This window comes from Vicugna pacos, chromosome 8 (genome assembly GCF_048564905.1).
Source record: "Vicugna pacos chromosome 8, VicPac4, whole genome shotgun sequence".
Taxonomy (NCBI): Eukaryota; Metazoa; Chordata; class Mammalia; order Artiodactyla; family Camelidae; genus Vicugna; species Vicugna pacos.
In genome coordinates this window covers 68,986,209-69,003,509 of record NC_132994.1, presented here as the reverse complement: position 1 = coordinate 69,003,509, position 17,301 = coordinate 68,986,209, and positions in this window count along the sequence as shown.

Genomic DNA, 17,301 nt, shown 5'->3' with positions numbered 1-17,301 from the left:
CACCAAAAATAGAGGCATAAAACAAAATACAGAAGAACAAAAGCCCAGAGCAATAGATGGAAAAGTGAGAGTGTGTCTTAGTTTGGACTTACCCCAGAAGCAGACCCAGAGACAAAGATTCACATGCAAATAATTCATTGGGAGGTGAAGGAAAGATCAGGAGGAGAGAGAGGAAGTGAAACAGGCAATGGAAGGGAGTCAATAAAGGGAATGGCCTCAAGCCAACAAGCACCATGGCAACTGGAACTGAGTTCCACTGGGGAAACTGGATCCAAGGTCAAACCCATGAGTCAGAGTCACCCAAACGCATGATCAGGGTGGCAAACCCACAGAGACAAAAAGTGGATCAGCTGTTACCTGGAACCGATGGGGAGAGGAAGACTGAAGAATGACAGGTAAAGCATACGGGGCTTCTTCTTAAGATGATGAAAAGTTCCAAAATTGATTGTGTTGATGATGATCGCACAAGTCTGCAAGTATAATTTAAAAAAACATTGAATTGTACACTTTAATAGGCAAATTGCAGTGTATGTGAATTATATCTCAATGATGCTTTTACAAAAATAAAGAAGAGTCTATTTCTGTAATCTTGAAGCATATAAGGCTTTGCTAAGCACACAAACTGCAGAAGTTAAAAGAACAGATTGATAAACCAACATTCAAAATCTATATTTGGTAAAAGAGATGATAAAGTTAAAAAAAAGAAAGTGAAGTGACAGGCTGGGAGAAAATAGTTGCAGCATGTATATCAGACAAGCATCCAGAAATGTAGGGAGCTTCTGCAAACATCAAGAACACACACACACAATTAATGACTTAAAATGTGTATTGGAGGGGGGTGAGGGCGAAGTGAGAATTGCAGTGCACGAGCCAGTGCCTCCTTGGAGGTGGAGGAAGGAGGAAGTGTTCCAACCTGAACAGGAGATGCTGGAGGACAGATCAGCTTTAAGTTGAATAAAGGATTATGTGCTTGTTTGTGAGCCTGGACTGGACATTTTAGTTCCTGAAACAAGATTGCTCCTGTGATCGAAAGAGACGGAAAGACTTACTGTCTATTAGTCATTGTAAACACAAAGGGATTTGTCTGAGATTTTATACAAAAAGTGAGGGAAAGGAGGAAAGTGAAAAAGTCTGAGTTCTGGACTGGGTTTTGTGCAGGAAGGTGTGAGAATGAATGAAGTTGTTTTCTGCTCATTCAGTCTACTAGTTATAAGCATGTGAAGAAATGCTCAAATCAGGTGGTCACCAGGGAAAACTAAATTAAAATGATATATACTTCATCCACCAAACTGGCCAAAATTTTAAAAGTTTAGCAAGGGTATGAGGAAATTGGTATTTTTATAGTAGGTGGTAATATAATTTGATGGACACTCTTTGGAAGGCAATTTGGTAGTCTCTATCAAAATGAAAAAGTCTCATTCCCCTTGACACAGCAAGTCCAAGTATACATATAGCAGCAATGTTATTACCAAAATAGAAATGTGAGAAAAACTTAACTTCCATAAAGAAGAGAACAGTAATGAATTTGGGGGACATTCACACAACATGCATGTAGCAAAAACAAAGGATGAGGGAATTGCACATGTGCCAACATTGAGCAATCTCTTAGACGTACTGTTGGGTGAAAAACAAAAACAATTTCAGAAAAAATACATATAAAATGGTTTCATTTCATTTCTAACTGCCTATGTATCAAAGAGGGTCTTTAAAAATATGTAAAATGTTACAAGTGCTTTTTCTGGGGACAGGAATGCTGAGCGTGAAGGGGCACTTGCGTTTCCTCTTCCATTTTAGTGCTGCTCGGCAGAAATATAATGAGAGGCACGTAAGTGAACCACATAATTAAATTTAAAATTTCTAGTAGTCACATTTTAAGAAATAAAAAAGAAGCAGATGGTGCTAACTTTAATAGTATATATTTTTCATCTGATATATCCAAAATATTACTACTTCAACATATAATCAGTATACAATTATTATTAAGGTAATGCTTTACAATCTTGTTTCCATCCAAAGTCTTTGAAATCCAGGTGTAATTTAGATTGACAGCGCATCTCGACGTGGAGCTCCAGGGCCACGTGCGGCTGTTGGCCACCATATTGGATAGTGCTGGTCTATATTTCATACACTCCTGCCTAGTTTTGAATTTTTATGACTGTATTTTTGTGTTTCTTTTATTATTTTAAAAATACAAAGAATCGGAACCTTTAAACTATTCCTAAGGAGAAAAGTAAAAAGAAAGAGAGAAAACAGAAGCGTCCTAACCAGCTGCCTTGTGTGCATCGCCTGCTGGAAGCCCGGTTGCTTCTCTTGCCAGCTCTGGGTCATTGTTACTGATGTGGGCGACTGGCGAAGGTTTGGAGTTGGGTAGGGGAGGCAGAGGAGCCGAATGAGGTTCTTGTCTTACGGGACTGGGACTGTGGACCAGTGGTTCCCAAGGGGGTTGGGCAGCTCTCTGCAGTTTCAGGGGTCTTGACCTCCTCTGCGCAGGCAGTAATCGAATCACCTATATCTGGTTGCTGGCCTCCCCCAAGCATGTGAACAAGTGATTATTCCTGGAACCGACATAACCTTAATCCCCCGGCTGCCGTCTGACCCTTGCAACTTGTCCAGTCGTCCCTGCCTTTGCTTCTCTTTATTATGCTGACACACGGACTTCAAACTGTCTCTTAGCTTTCTTCTGGCAGAGCAAATATTTCCAGACTTTCTCTAGACTTTCTAATACAGGTTTGTGTTCCCTTCCACTGGGCCCTTCCCAAGTTCTTCACTCCTCATTTTAGAGCAAAATCCCCAACATGGTCATCTAATTAGTGGAGCTGCAAGATGAACTTGTGGAGCTAGTCTCCACCCTGCTTATACATTATGGCATTTCCCTCACTTTGTTTCTGTTTTGTTTCATTTCCCCCAAAACAACAGCATTTTACTCCACCAGCTATTCCCGTATTGCATTTATAGCGAAAGCTCTGAAGCCAGAGTTCTTCCTCTGTTCATAGGATAATTGACTCCCTTGGCAGAAATAAGATAAATGATCCTTTCTGGAATTATCCCTCACTCCTTTAAAACTCCAGCATGACAAAAGTGGGAATTAAAATTTGAGGGAGGCCAGGAAAACTACTCCGAGTAGAGGGAAATTCCCCGATTTGAACAATACATGTGATAGACTGGAGGAATATTAAGATAAATACTATTTTTCATCATGGTTACGTGATCCTGTGAGTCGATTCAAATCCTCAACCTCTGCCAAGTCCCTAGGGTTGGGTTAGGATTTCCACTCTATCTTCGCCCTTAAGTGCTAAATCTTAATTGACTGTTTACTGCATTTACTTCTCCTGGGGTTTGGGACTCACTTAAAAATGCACTGAGGCCAGATATTGGTCTAGAGTAGAGATTGTTAAAGGTAAGAGGCCCTTTGAAATAGCCGGTCCCATCAAGACTTAATGATAAATAGATATACTGTGTTTGGAAAAAAGATGGAGAAGCAAGCCCAACACTTGCCTGACCATCCAAAGAACCCCGGAAGTTTCTTTGGCTACACAGAAAGAAGCACGGAAATTAAACGCTTCATGCATTTACTCATATTGAGTTGAGACTCAATCAGACATTAATAACGATGCTGTTCCTGCTGTAACAACTAATAATAAAACCAGTTAAACTTGTGTAAATATTCCCCTGAGCTCTTAGCTCCTTGAAGGTGGGGACTCTTTCAGGTGCTCCATTGACCAGCGTTCCTCACTCGGTACCTGGAAGGCAGTCAGTGCTCAAAATGCGACTGTTGAATAAATGAGTTGGGTTGAATGAAATCACATTAGGCAAAGAAACCATTCATTCTTTTAAGAATCCTATTTCTAGGCAATCAAATTCCACTCGATACATTTGATAGTTTTACTCATTTGGTTGTAATGTTTGTTTTCCAGGTACAGAAAGAGTAAAAATAATAATTGGTATATATGTGCATTCATTTATTTTTTTTTTGCCAGCGTGTTAGCAGGATATGTGATATTTACACTTGTGAAACTTGCTGCAAATTTCTGTGTTGCTATTTTCAACTAATGTTTGATAACAATAATTACTAATAATGTTAATGCTTTGTACTCATATAGCAATTTCCATCAAAGAATTTCAAAAGCTTTCAAGTCAAGGTATTTTCAAGAACAAATTCATATTATATTATAGAGTCTTACTGATTTCAAGAGTGCTTACAGATATTGTTCATTTCTTTCCAATTTCATTTCTTTAAATCCTGTTTCTTCTCTTCACAATTCAATTCAATGATCTGTCACCTTTTCAAGTACTCCTCCTACCCGACACCTCAGTACACATTACACTGTATTTTAGGCTAGTCAAATGTTTCCTACTAACTACTAGTTTGAAATGGCTCTTTGTAAGCAGATGATCATTTCAGATGGAAATAGCAATTTGCATTCCAAATGGTGCAGATGTTGCTCAAGGATCAAGAACTAAGATCCATTACACCTACTGGATGCAGACCTAGAGTTGTGATTAAATCTTGAAAACAAAGCTGCTGTTAGTATAAAGTAGAAGATCTAATTTTTGAAGCTCTTATAAGTCCGATGCATGATTTTAAGGAAGGACTTCTGATCAACTAAAGCTGGAAGTGTGATCATGTGGGCCCTTAATAATGATCAAGGCAGATATTTTTACATTTTATAATGAGTTTACTTTTCCACTATATATATATATATATATATGAAAAATTTGATTTTCTAGAAGACTCCAGCTGGATCTCAAACCAGTTTGGCTCTTTCCATATTTACTCCAGTTGGAATATGAAAGAGATTTGGAACAGAAATGATCATTTGCATATTAAGTGTTATTTTATGTTAGTATCTGTGGGATTTACTCATCCCCTGCACATACAGGGTAAGAGAGAGATTAGTTAAATAACTGATAATATTTTTTACTGTGACAATAAATCAGATCAAAGCATGTTGTGCCTAAGTAGCCTTTAAAAGCAACGCCTCTCCTCTGAAGTTGCAATAACGTTCAGTAAAAACATTTCAATGAGAAAAGAAAAATGCAGCCATTTATTCAGATGTGTTATTTGCACAATGCCAAAATACTTGAATAATTGGAAATGTTTGGGTGACTAATTGGCTGATGTGTATGAAGTAGTGAGTCTCCCATTTCAAATGCTTTATTATTATTGCTATTGTAATTATTAGCTACAATTTATATTCCTCTTCTGAAGTTCGGCAGACTGTAATGGGACGTAGTTTTTCTTAATTTTCAGAACTAAATTTTTACCTTTAGAAATATTATTTCAAGAGGGGAAAGAAGAAGTAAATTATTCAAATGGCATCTTTACTCAATAGTGATGAGAATAAAACACTTTTATGGAGGGATCAGTGCAGTTATTTATACATCTGCATTGATGTATTGATGCTATAGACTCTTGCACATTCACGTCTGTGAAAGGGTGTGCCATTATGAGTCATCTGGTTTTACGAATTAGCTTGTGAAAATAATGCAATTGCTGTCGAGGCTAGAATGCCTTATGGAATTTACTTTGCTTGTTTGTTTTGACAAGTGAGGGTTCGTTTTATGATAATATTTCAGAGCACACGAGTAAATGCCCTGTAGTCTGCTTTGTAAAGGTAATGAAGCCTTAGCGATCTGCAATCTTACTGCTGCTTCTCGATATTAAATCTTTGCTTGAAAGTAGCGTGAGGCTGCTGGCATGTTCACTGAGAATTCTTAGGGCAAGCAAAAATGGTAAGAATCCCCACCATAGATATTGTTTCCATAAACTTACCCTGGTCATTATCTTGATGTGTTAAAGTATGAACAAAAAAAAAAGCGCTTCCCTTGTGCAGCTTGCATTCTAATGGAAGGGGATGTCCAAAAAAACCACAACAACAAGAATGCGGAATCCAGGCCACAGCCATTCGTACTTGGGCTCTTCTAAATGGCATCTCTGATCCGTACTTCACACAGCCACAAGAGCAGTCTTCTTAAGATAGATGAATCAGATCTTTCCACTTCTCTGATTATGTCCCAGAAAAAAAAAAAAAAAGAAAGAAAGAAAAAAAGGAAGGAAAGGAAGAACCAAACAAAAAAAAAAACCTTGAAGTTATTGCCAAGGCCTGGAAAGCAGGCTTTGTTTATGTTGTTCCTTTTGGCCACAATGCTTTTCCCTCCATTTCACTGTACAACCAGCTCTTTATCATATTTTTAGACTCCACTTAAATGTTACCATCTCAAGGAAGCCTTATCTGAATAAAGTGTTTTCCCCGCCGTGTCATTCTCCATTTTACCCTCATCTGGTTTCCTTCATAGTGCCTACAGCATCTGTCGTTATCTGATATGTTTCCTTACTTGTGTTTTTGTATGTTTCCCCAATAAGATGCAAGCACTCGAGGTAAGGGCCATGCTTGTCTGCTTCATCACTCTATCCCTAGTGCCTGGCACTGTGTCAGGCACTTACTAGGTGCTCAGTAAAGTTTCGAGTGACTGTCTGAGTGAATGAATGGAAAGGAAGGCCAATGAGGACACTTACGTTATCACTCTTCCGCCATGACACTCATTTTCACTGTCAGACACTTCACACTAACTGTCTTCATTTCAGAGGAGCGCTCACTCCCCTGTTCACCCCCTCAACACATCCCCACACATAGGACTACATCAGATTCCCCTGCTCCTTGTTATTGTAGCATTACATGCCTTTCACTGTTTGAATTTCACCGGGCACTTTTTCATGTTGAAATATTGCATGACCTTGGGTGCTATTTGCTTAATGTTGGCTCCTCTAGAGATTTGGAGCATCGCAAGGGCCAGAGCTATATTGGTTTTGCTAATGCTTGTATCCACAGCTAGTATAAAGCCTTACAAATTACAGGCACTCAGTAAAAATGTACTGCATGGATGAAGGGAAGGAGCCTACCTAATTTCTTCCAGAGACTGTCTTGTGCACAAATACATTGGTCTGACCATGTCAGAATTATGTGGAATAACTTGGGATTTAACTGTCAGAGAGGAATGCCCCTTAAACTTCTACATATTAAAACTTGGACAGCTTACAGGGTGGATATTTTTCTTATCTTTTTACCAAAATTAACAAGAGGTTAGGTAGAAACTCCTTCTCTGGTTTAATTATCGATTTATAATGTGGATGATTCCAGTTGCCCTTTTAGCAAGTGGAATATAATCAGCATAATTTAGTCTTCATAGAAAGGCATGGATGGATGGAGTAAATGGTAACTCTGGATGAAGGAGTCCAGAATAGAGAAGGGTGGAGGGCTGAAGACATGGAGAAGACATGCCCTGTCTAAATACATTCAAAAGAAATAAAACAGACAAAACCCTACACAAACAAAATAAAAAAGACAGAACATGCCATCAAAACCAAATGTGGCCCAAGTGTCCATTGACTGATGAATGGATAAACAAAATATGTTATTGTCACCCAATGGAATATTATTCAGCCTTAAAAACGGAGGAAATCTTGACTTGTGCTACAACATGGGTGGACCTTGAGGACATCCTCCTAAGTGAAATAAGCCAGTCACCAAAGACAAATACTGTATGATTCCACTTCTATGAAGCATCTGGAAGAGTCAAACTCATAGACAGAAAGTAGAATGGGGGTTGCCAGGGGCTGGGATTGGGAGGAACAGGGAATTGTTTACTGGGTACAGAGTTTAGGTTTTGCAAGATGAAAAAGTTCTGGAGATGGATGGTGGTGATGGTTATACAACAAGGTGAATGTACTTAATGGTCCTGAACTGTACACTTAAAAATGGCTATAGTAGTAAATCTTATGTGTATTTTGGCACAATTAAGTTTAATTAGTTAATTAACTGGGAAAAAACCCACAAGTGTGTCTATATGGGGCTGACAGTCTTGTGTTGTGATTTTTCTCTGAAGTGTCCCGTACACGCTGAGTTAGAGAGACTGTGCTCCCTGTTTCATGCTTCCGGTTTCGTGCTTTCTGAGCGTCTGTGAAGAAGCAGGCGCTGATCTAGGCGATGGGAAATTTTAGAGAATGAGGGAGACAAGGCTTTCGTTTTCACAGAGTGTGCATTCTAGTTCAGGGTAGAGATAATAAACAAGCACATTAAACAAGAAAACAGTGGGTAGTGGCACTGTGCTGGGAAAGTTCAATATTTTCTACAGTGTGACCCATTTTATTTATTATTACTTTGATAAAAATATCCTCTCTCTTCCATACACATGCACATGAATATCCACACACCCTCCTGACCGCTGGACTCCCAGCTTGTCTGTGCACAAGATAACCGAAGTTTCACTGGAAGGGGTCTGCATGGTGACAATGTGACATTTTGCAACACATGTCTTGTTGTTTGGGTTATAGAAAATAAGATGCATGAATAATAAATTAAAGTGTGTAATAATATAACTAAATCACATTTATGGAACGTTCTTTGTTTTGCAAATTGAAATGCACAAACAGCTCAAGCCTTTTGTCTTTATTAAACAGTTTGCTGGATTGCCTCAACTTGGAGCATGTACATAAATATTCAAATTGAGATTTTCATTCTGAGGCAATTTTGACATTTCCATATTGGGTTCCTTGGTGTCTTATCTAAGAAAAATTAACCACATGTGACCAAAATACGATCACTTGTATTTGTCTTACAATTCTTCTGGTTATATACCTGACAAGTGGATGATTTTACCAAGCCTTCCCAAATGAAAGTATTGTAAAGGGCTTCATTTTAGCCACCTAAAGAATTAATAATAAAATGTTTATTGGGAGAGAAAACTACCATTCGCTCAGATAGTCCAGCTGATAACTCTGTGGCTCTGGGTCTGTTTTCTCTCTTTCTGAGATGTTCTGGGTGGGAAGCACTTGTATTGAAAAGGATGGCCGTGCTAGCTGGCTGCTTAGGCTGATTTCAGTTGGCTATGTGAGCAGCATTAAGAAAGGAGCCGTGCCAGCCGGATGCATATGGATGTGGGAACGAAACCTGCCCTGGTCCAATCTCTCTTGCAGTTCAGATTAATTCCCTGGGGACAGTGCCTGTCCATTTCACTCTCGGCTCTGGCCTTTGCCACTTTGTGGTGATACGGAGGGAAGGAGCCACATGCCCCTGACAAGGGTGGACCGGAAGCACGTGATGCTGCAGGCACTAATGAAAAGCAGATCCAGCCGTAGAAAGCGTGTGTTTATGTCCTGGCTCACCATCTAACTAGACAAGCAGGAGCAAATCCTCCCCTTTAAGGAGAGTGTGAAACTGCCCCTCCCCCGGGGGTGCTCTGGTGAGGGTGTGACTGCTGCGTGAGAAAGCGTCCTATGAAATGTGTTGAAAGTCAGAGGACACCCTAATTTCAATCTGTTGTTGGCATTCAGGATAAATAGCCTCCTTGTAAGGCTTCACTTCTCCCATTTTTGCTGCAAGCCTCAGCCAGATTTCAACCTATCCTGGCTGCATATTTCAGATGAGTGGGGGTTCCACCTCGAAGACCTTGCAGACATGAGTGTCTACAGCACCCATCTCAGAGGAAGGCAGAAGAGTTAGGTTTATTAGCAGAGACAAAGCATCTTTGTCCATGAAAACGAAACACAAACTGGGCCCCTCCACCCTGTTAACGTATCTGTGCCTTCATATATTGCAGTAAATTATGCATTCAGGGATTCTCTCCAAAATGCCAGGTCAAACTCTCCCTTGCTAGCAGCAATTTTCAGGGCAAGTCTAAGGGCAGCTTTTGACCTGAAATTACTAATCCGTCATTACTGAAGGTTTCATTGTACAGTGTTAGATCATAGTATCCTGAGTTACCGTTATTTCATATGTACATTGTCTCTCTCTGTCCTGTCTGTCTCTCTCTATATATGCACAAATATACATATATATATACACACACACACACATGCATATACATATGTATAAATATATATTCACAAAATGATCCTATTTATTTTACCTGAATGGCTAAATTTTCAGGTTCTGTAGGTTTATATTTTCTTGGGTTTAATGTTGCCTTAATGCATTTTTGTTTGCCTGAATAAGTTATTCCCAGCCTTTGCTTGAATCTGTTCATTAAGATTTCATGAAGTCAGCTCTTGATGAATTCACAAGCCAGAACTGCAACTTTCTCATTGTTTTTGCCGTGTTAAAAAGTGCAGCCCCAGCTTTTCATACTGGTGGATGGGAGAGATAAATTCTCCAGTGCCAACTTGCCACCTCAGGATGACAGAACTCCTGCTGAATTTACACAAGTCCTTTATTATATGAAGTGATTTGAGTGAAAAAAAAAAAGGGTTATTTATTGTGTAGCAGACTAAGAAGTGACTCCTTTAAAATGGTAAACATTACGGTACATCACACCCAGAAAGATGTCTTCCGCTGTGTGTTTGTCTGAGATTTCCGAAGTTGATGTGAAATGTGCAAATCCAGAGCACAGATTTTCAAGGGGAGAGTCTGGAGAGGGGGGTCGTCCCCAAGGGTTTTTGGAGGACTTGCACAGCGCTTGTCTTGATCCAATTGAAAAGTTATTTTCAGGCATTTTCTCATTGAGGGTTTTAAAACCACAGAAACCCTATTTGGGGGATCATGGAGGTATTGCTTTGTCTTCAGTTTTTAGCTTTTTGAGCTCAGGGAAAGCACATGATTTGAGAGTAGGACACAGTGTATTGTCACTGAGGCTTCTGAAAAGTGATGGATTGGGGGATGGGAAATACCACTGCTTAAGGGAGATCAGGAAAGCTGGAGCCATGGAGTCTTCCCACCTGACTCGTGAGGGCTGGCTTCAGCTTTCCGCATGGCGTTCTTGGTGGTGAGGGCTACTTCCGAGAACTGAGGAAGGAAGCCGGGGGCCCAGGTGCTATGGCTCTGGTAGGCATTTGTGTGTGGCCAACGCAGTAAACAGGAAGTAGTGAATACCAAGGATCAGACGCTCTACGTGCTTGTAAAATTGTAACCAGGCAACCCTTTGCAAGGCAGGTTTTATTATCGCTGTTTCACTTCCAGGAAAGAACATTCGGGAGCGCGTGCTTGGTGGGTGGTAAGTGTGGGCTCTAAACTTGGGCTTTCCTGACTTCTCCAGTATGTTGCACTGTCGAACATCACAGTACTTAGGACCCTGGCTACGCAGCTGTAACGAAGAGCCACAAGAAGGAATTTCATTTCTCTCTTATAAAACAGATCTCAAGTCATCGAGGGACCCAGGCTGGCCAGGTGGCTTTGCCTTGCCCCAGGCAGCAGAAAGGAGCAAGTCCACAACAAGCGGACTCAAGAAGATGCCGAGGATTTGTGCATGTCAGTTCCTCTGGAATCCCACCAGCCTGAAAATCCGTAGCGTCGGTGCGAGGGAGCCATTTAGCAGTCTGTGGCTCAGTGGTCAGGTGCCAAAGTGAAACTGAGGGGCCTCTCTAATGAAAGGGAAAACGGAATGGGGAAATAGTTGTCTCCACTTGAAGCAGAGTACTTCCCGAGTGCCTCTGCCTTCCATTCTCATGGGAAAATCGGGACAGGAATAGCTGGAGCTTCAGGAAGAAAAGTGGTGAAGACAGCTTAGCTCAGTAGCTTCTAAAATCCTGGATTTTGAGGTTTTGTTTTTTATATTTGTCAGGATCTGAACATAATATTCCCCCAAATTCCCTTTTGAACTCAGACAACTTTCTTTTCACACTACTCACCTGCTCTTCCTAATAACCCAGACAGTGCTCATTGTCAGAGTAAGTACTGCTCTAGAAGGTAGGACCAAAGCTGCTACTGGCCTGTTTGATTTGTTCTCTGTTTTTGGGTCTTCTCAACAGGGCTACATACTTGCAAGCTGAGCTGTTTGGATGGCTTCAGACTTTCCAACTTGGTGTAACTTCTGAAATCTTTCTTGATTTCTCACCTGTTAGCTGACCCAGACTGTGAGCTATTGAACTCTCTTTGGAGATGGTATGATCTTGTGATTAACTCCCACTCCCCCATTGTTTATTTCTTCTCTTTTGAATTTCTGCCTAATTTCAACTTCTTGTGGCCCATTATTTTCCCAGTCTGTTAAAGTACAGAGGTTTACTTTTTCATTTAACACATTTAATGAACACACCACATGCCAGGTGTTTTTCTAGGCATTGAGGATTCAGCACCGAGTAGAACAAAGTCCCTAGTTTCATGAAGCTTACATTCCAGTGTATGGGAGGGGCAGAGGGGAGCAGGCAGCAGGCAATAAACAAGCAAGCACGCAAATATCCAATATGTCACTTGGTGATTTGTGCTTCAAAGACAAACAAAGTGAGGTACAGAGTGCTCAGAGTTGTGGAGCTGGGTTATTTTAGACAAGTAGTCAGGATGGACTCCCTGTTGGTGACATTTAATCTGAGACTGGAGTGAAGTGAGGGAGGGAGCCATGCTGATCACAAGATCAAGGCAGATTCAAGGAACACTGAAGTCAATGTGCCCAAAAAAGCAAGGCAGGGAGTAGATGATGAGGTCCGAGAAGTACTCATCAAAGACATTAGTAAGCCACTGTAAGGGCTTTGGCTTTTATTCTGAGTGAGACAGCAAGCTAGTCGAATGTTTTGAGCAGGAGAGAAAAATGATCTGATTTCCATACTGTGACGATCACTCCTGCCTAGAAGTCACAGTCACTCCCAAGCTCTTCTGCTATATTCTGCTGGTCCTAAGCTAGATCTGATTCAGGGGGAGGGAACTATGAAAAGGCACTGATACTAAAGACAAAGGGCCTCATCTTGGAGGCTGGCTTATGCAAGGACACTTAACTGTTTAACACCATTTGTTGAGGAAAACGGTGCTTAACGCAAGGTCCTTCAGTTGCTAAGTGGTGTGTGCCGAGTCCACTCAGGGGAGCCCGGCTCAGTGCGCACGCTCCTCACTGTCACACTGCGCTGCTCCCTCCGTGACCTAAGCCACGTGTCTCTTTAGGAAGAAGCTAAGAAAGCAGTTCCCTCTTTTCTGACAAGCAGCAGTAAGGGCCAGGCTGGGACAGATGGGGCGTGGAGTTACGGGTACCTTGGGCCTCGTAGCACACGAGGGAACAATACCACTGTTCCCCCTGATTTATTCGTTTAACAAACACCTATCCTGCCCTTTCATGTTCCAGACACTGTTGGAAAGGAAAGCAAACGTGAAGCCAAGTGAAGCACAAAACAGTTATTACAGATGCCAGGTGTCACCTCAGACACACAAACAATCAAGTTTATGAGACGGACTGCCAGCTAGAACAACAGATATACTTTACACCCTGGACAGGACACTTTGGGAAACCGGAGTTGCAGCGGTCCTGGACCACAGGCGGGAAGGGCGGGCTGGGCAAAGCAGGAGATGGCCTTTACCTGCGTTTGCTCATCTCCGTCGCCTGCCAGTGCTGCACCATTGGTCAGGGTGCCTCCTCACCCCGTGTGACTGTTTTCTAGGGCGCACAAATGTGTGCCGGTCCCCCACGGGCCAGAGCAGAGAAGCAGCAGGAGGCCGGAGCAGGAAAAGAGTCCAGGATTGCAGGTAGCATTTTTGTCAGGAAAGACAGGTAATTCATGACACTTCGACAACCAGTGAATGGACGTTTTCTTGTTCTGTTTGTTTTCTTGTGGTTTGCTTGCTTTAAAAGCTAGCTGCCCCAGAAGGACGGAATACAGCGATTCTGGAGGAATTTTCTTCCTCCATTTAGGATGATATCTTGGGTTTTATTAGAGGAGACTGGACTCTGGGCAAAAAGAGGTTAGGAATGTCTTTCACTAGTATTTTGAGAATTGGCTGGTCAGCTTGACCTTTGCCCACGAGCCACCCTGGGTAACCACAAAAGCGCTGAATCTGTGCCTAATTATTAACATGGTAATTAAGCAGGCTGACTGTGTGTGCAGTGTGTTGCTGGTCCTTGCCCAGGGTCATTCATCCCCTGCTCTGGTCGGGGAAACTAACAACTGCTTCATTCAGATGCTTTGGAAAAATCTCATTTCACCAGGATTCCACCTCTCACTCAAAGCCTATTAGATACCATGTTTCGCAGCAGCCCCGGAGCAGAGTATTGTCAGAACACGCATCTTCAGTGCTGGGCTTCTCCTTGTTTCTGTGAGTGCACTTGCTTCCTGGGGCCCTGAGGCTCAGTGGGCGGAGTCTCCAATGAAAGAACACGGGTACCCCATCCTCCTTCCCCCCAGGAGAGGGCTGTGGGATGCAAAGGAAGTAGAGGAAGCATCCATCAACCCCATTAGGGATCAACTACTGGCTTTGGGTCTGGAACGGAACTCATGCTTCTAGAATCCTGGGCAGTTGGCTGGATTCCGAGCAAGCTGTGCCTCGCCCAGCTCTGTGTCTTCAGACCACAAGTGCAAAGTCAGGAGGGCACGTGCAGTCATAGAGGATAGGTGGGGTTGTTGTGAGCTCAGTAAAACAAAGTCCGGTTTCATTTTTTAGAGAAAAACATACGCATGATAGAAACAAAACAAGAACAAGAGGGACAAAATGAAGGGGAAATTAGGTTACCCTTAAGAAGCCGATCCCCAATGTCAGTTCTCTAGCTCCGAGCAAATCAGTCACCAGTTACAAGTGTTGTGTAATTGATCATTTTTGCACATACAAGCATGTAGGTACATAGGAAATTTAACCTTTTGATATTAGCATGTTTTCATTTCCTACAAATAGCTTCAGACCTTGTTGGGGCCGGTGATGGTCGGGGTTCTTAGACAGGACCACTGGCCAAGAAGTTGCCCTACTTGAAAGCAGGTGAAAACCTACTAGCTTGAATTTCATAGTTTGTTCAGGAGGGTAGTATGGGAAGGAGAGGCTGGAAATAAGATTTGGGGGCTATCAGGCATCAGGCAAAGAATTTTATATACACTGGATCCACCATATAATTTGTGCAGCCCAGTGTAAATAAAAAATATAGGTTCCCTTGTCAAAAATGAAGAATTTCAAAAAAAAAAAAAAAAAAAGAAGGAAAGAATTTCCAGAAAGGGCAGCAAAGCATCACACCAAGCCGAGGGTCTGCTAACTGGGGTCCTGTGTCAGCTGCCCGTGAAGGCAGCCTTGGGTATCCATTTTCAAATTTATCCATAAAACCACCCCAGGATGGAAATATCATTGCCTTTATTTTGCAGATGGAAAGCTGAGATTTCGAAGCGTCCTTCCCAGGGCATTATTTATCTATAGGCTATCGTGTTTTGAAAAGAGCATCCAACCCAAAACAATATGAGTTCCCCAAAGAAGGAGAATATTTGACCCTGACATTGGTCATCTGGACAATGTGAATTTTATATGTGAGCGTTGCTCTGGCTTCCAGCTACCAGATGTCTGTAAAAATTCATAGCAGGCTATTAAAGTTAGCAGATCCTGTCTTAATTAGATTAGCTTTTGCCCAGCACGACGGCAGAGTGTCTCTCTGATGGAAGGTTTATAAAGATTTCTGGTGGGAATTCTTTATGGAAGATGGAGCCTTTTATCCACAGAGACTGACAAATAGAAGAAAAAAAAAAAACCCACCTCATAATAGTGTAAAAATGTGGTCATGGTGTGTCAAAGCAGAAACGTGGGTCTTTATCTCACTGATGTTTCCTTTTTATTTGGCTGAAGAACAGGGATGGTTTTGGAGAAAGATGGGGGAGGGGTTTCAAAAGGACCAGCTAAGAGAATAGCATCACGGAAATGAAAAACCGCAAGCAAATTCTTGTCGTCAAATCCTCCAATAAATCTAGCACCAAAGGAGCCCACAGCCCTGGTTGCCTGTCAGTATGTGAGTTAGTTATTTATTTTTCCAGACAGGAAAGAAAACTGCAGTTTGTCTCGAGCTGGTCTTAGGCGATTAAACTCCCAGCATCTCTTCTCTCTCCCCATTTAAGGTCATCTAAAACAGCTCACAGGACACCAATCCCACAGCCCGGAGTCCCGCTTTGTTTGGGCCTCTCGGTTCTGCTCAGAGGCCGTCACCTGCGGTGCTGTGTGGATACACTGTTGATCGATGTGGGAACATAAATGGTAACAGTTTGGAGAGCGGCCCTGCTCGGCGCCGCGTGGGTGGGTCACTCCAGAAGGAAGGCGGATGCGAGTCATTTTTCTTGTCCTGTGATTCACCAACTGAAAGGTCACGTTCTTGCACAGGCCTTCCTCCCTCAGCGTGTGGAGGGAGACTGAGCCGACAGAGAAGACGAGAAATATTGTTTCCACCTCACAAGCTCCCTGCTCTTTCTTGGGCAGGAGGGGAATTGGGGGTTTCCAAGCAAAGCGCATGAAAGCAGGACCCGAGCGCCGGAGGCTGGTAGGAAGCACGGCCCCTCACTCGCTCGCAGGCAGGCTGATCAGATTCACATCAGACGCAGGCAGGGTTACTAGGCAACTGATTAAATAAACGTGCTGGTCCTACAAGCAAGCTTGCAATTAATTAACTTAACCACTTTCATTTCGGCTGTTTTCTTCCCTTCTCCACCTCAGCCCGGCTTTGAGAATCTGAAATGTGAGAAGAGGCATCGGGGACGAGAGGCTCAGGACCTGTTTTGCCTTCTTTGGGAAATAACGCGATTCCCATGAGTTCTCCCCACGCATGGAACGGGAGAACCCGATCCGCCAGCCATTAGCCTTTGAAGCAAACAAGACGTCATCCATGAAAAGGCCTAAAAGAGTTCTGGGCATGTCTTTATTCAAAACCTGTCATTCTCCCTAATCATGCGAGTCACTGGACAGGACAAGATGAGGAACTTAACGCTTCAGGAAATCATTTTCCTAGACATCGTTTCCATGTAACACGGCTCTGCCTGGGGAGAATCGTGCCGCTGCCCCAGGTCCATTCTCCTGCCGTGGGGATCGGAGATGGATGCTTTAATGAGCTTTGATGCTTAGATCATTGAAGCATCCTTGGAGGAGAGGAGGCCTTAAACCTGTCTTGAAAGACAAGAGTGTGCAGAGAACTACCAAAGTGAGGTGGGAGCTCCAGGGAGAGGGCCCAGAGGGAACAAAGTCCCCCAGTTATCATGGTCACGTTTTGAAAGATTTGGTTTTGATAAGGTAGAAGGTGAAAGGTCTGGAGAAGTTGGCAGGCCAGACTATAAAGGTCCACACCGGTCCATCTAAAAAGTTTGTATTTTACAGTGTGGTCAGCTGAAGCCACTGAAGGATTTGACAAGGGACGCGGCCGAGGCAGACTCTCATCGTAGATGGTTTACTGTTAGTCACACAGAATGAAGATTTAAGAGGACTCTGGATGGGAGGAAATTCTGAAGGGGCTTTTGTAATCGTTCAGGAATGAGATGAGAAAATAAAGTAGTGCTGGGGAGGAGGGAGGGGGCAGAAGACGCAAGCCTAAGAGATACTTGGCATTTGGAATTTGACTGGCAATGGGAGGGAGGGAGGGAGGGAGAAGGGTCCAGGCGACAGCCAG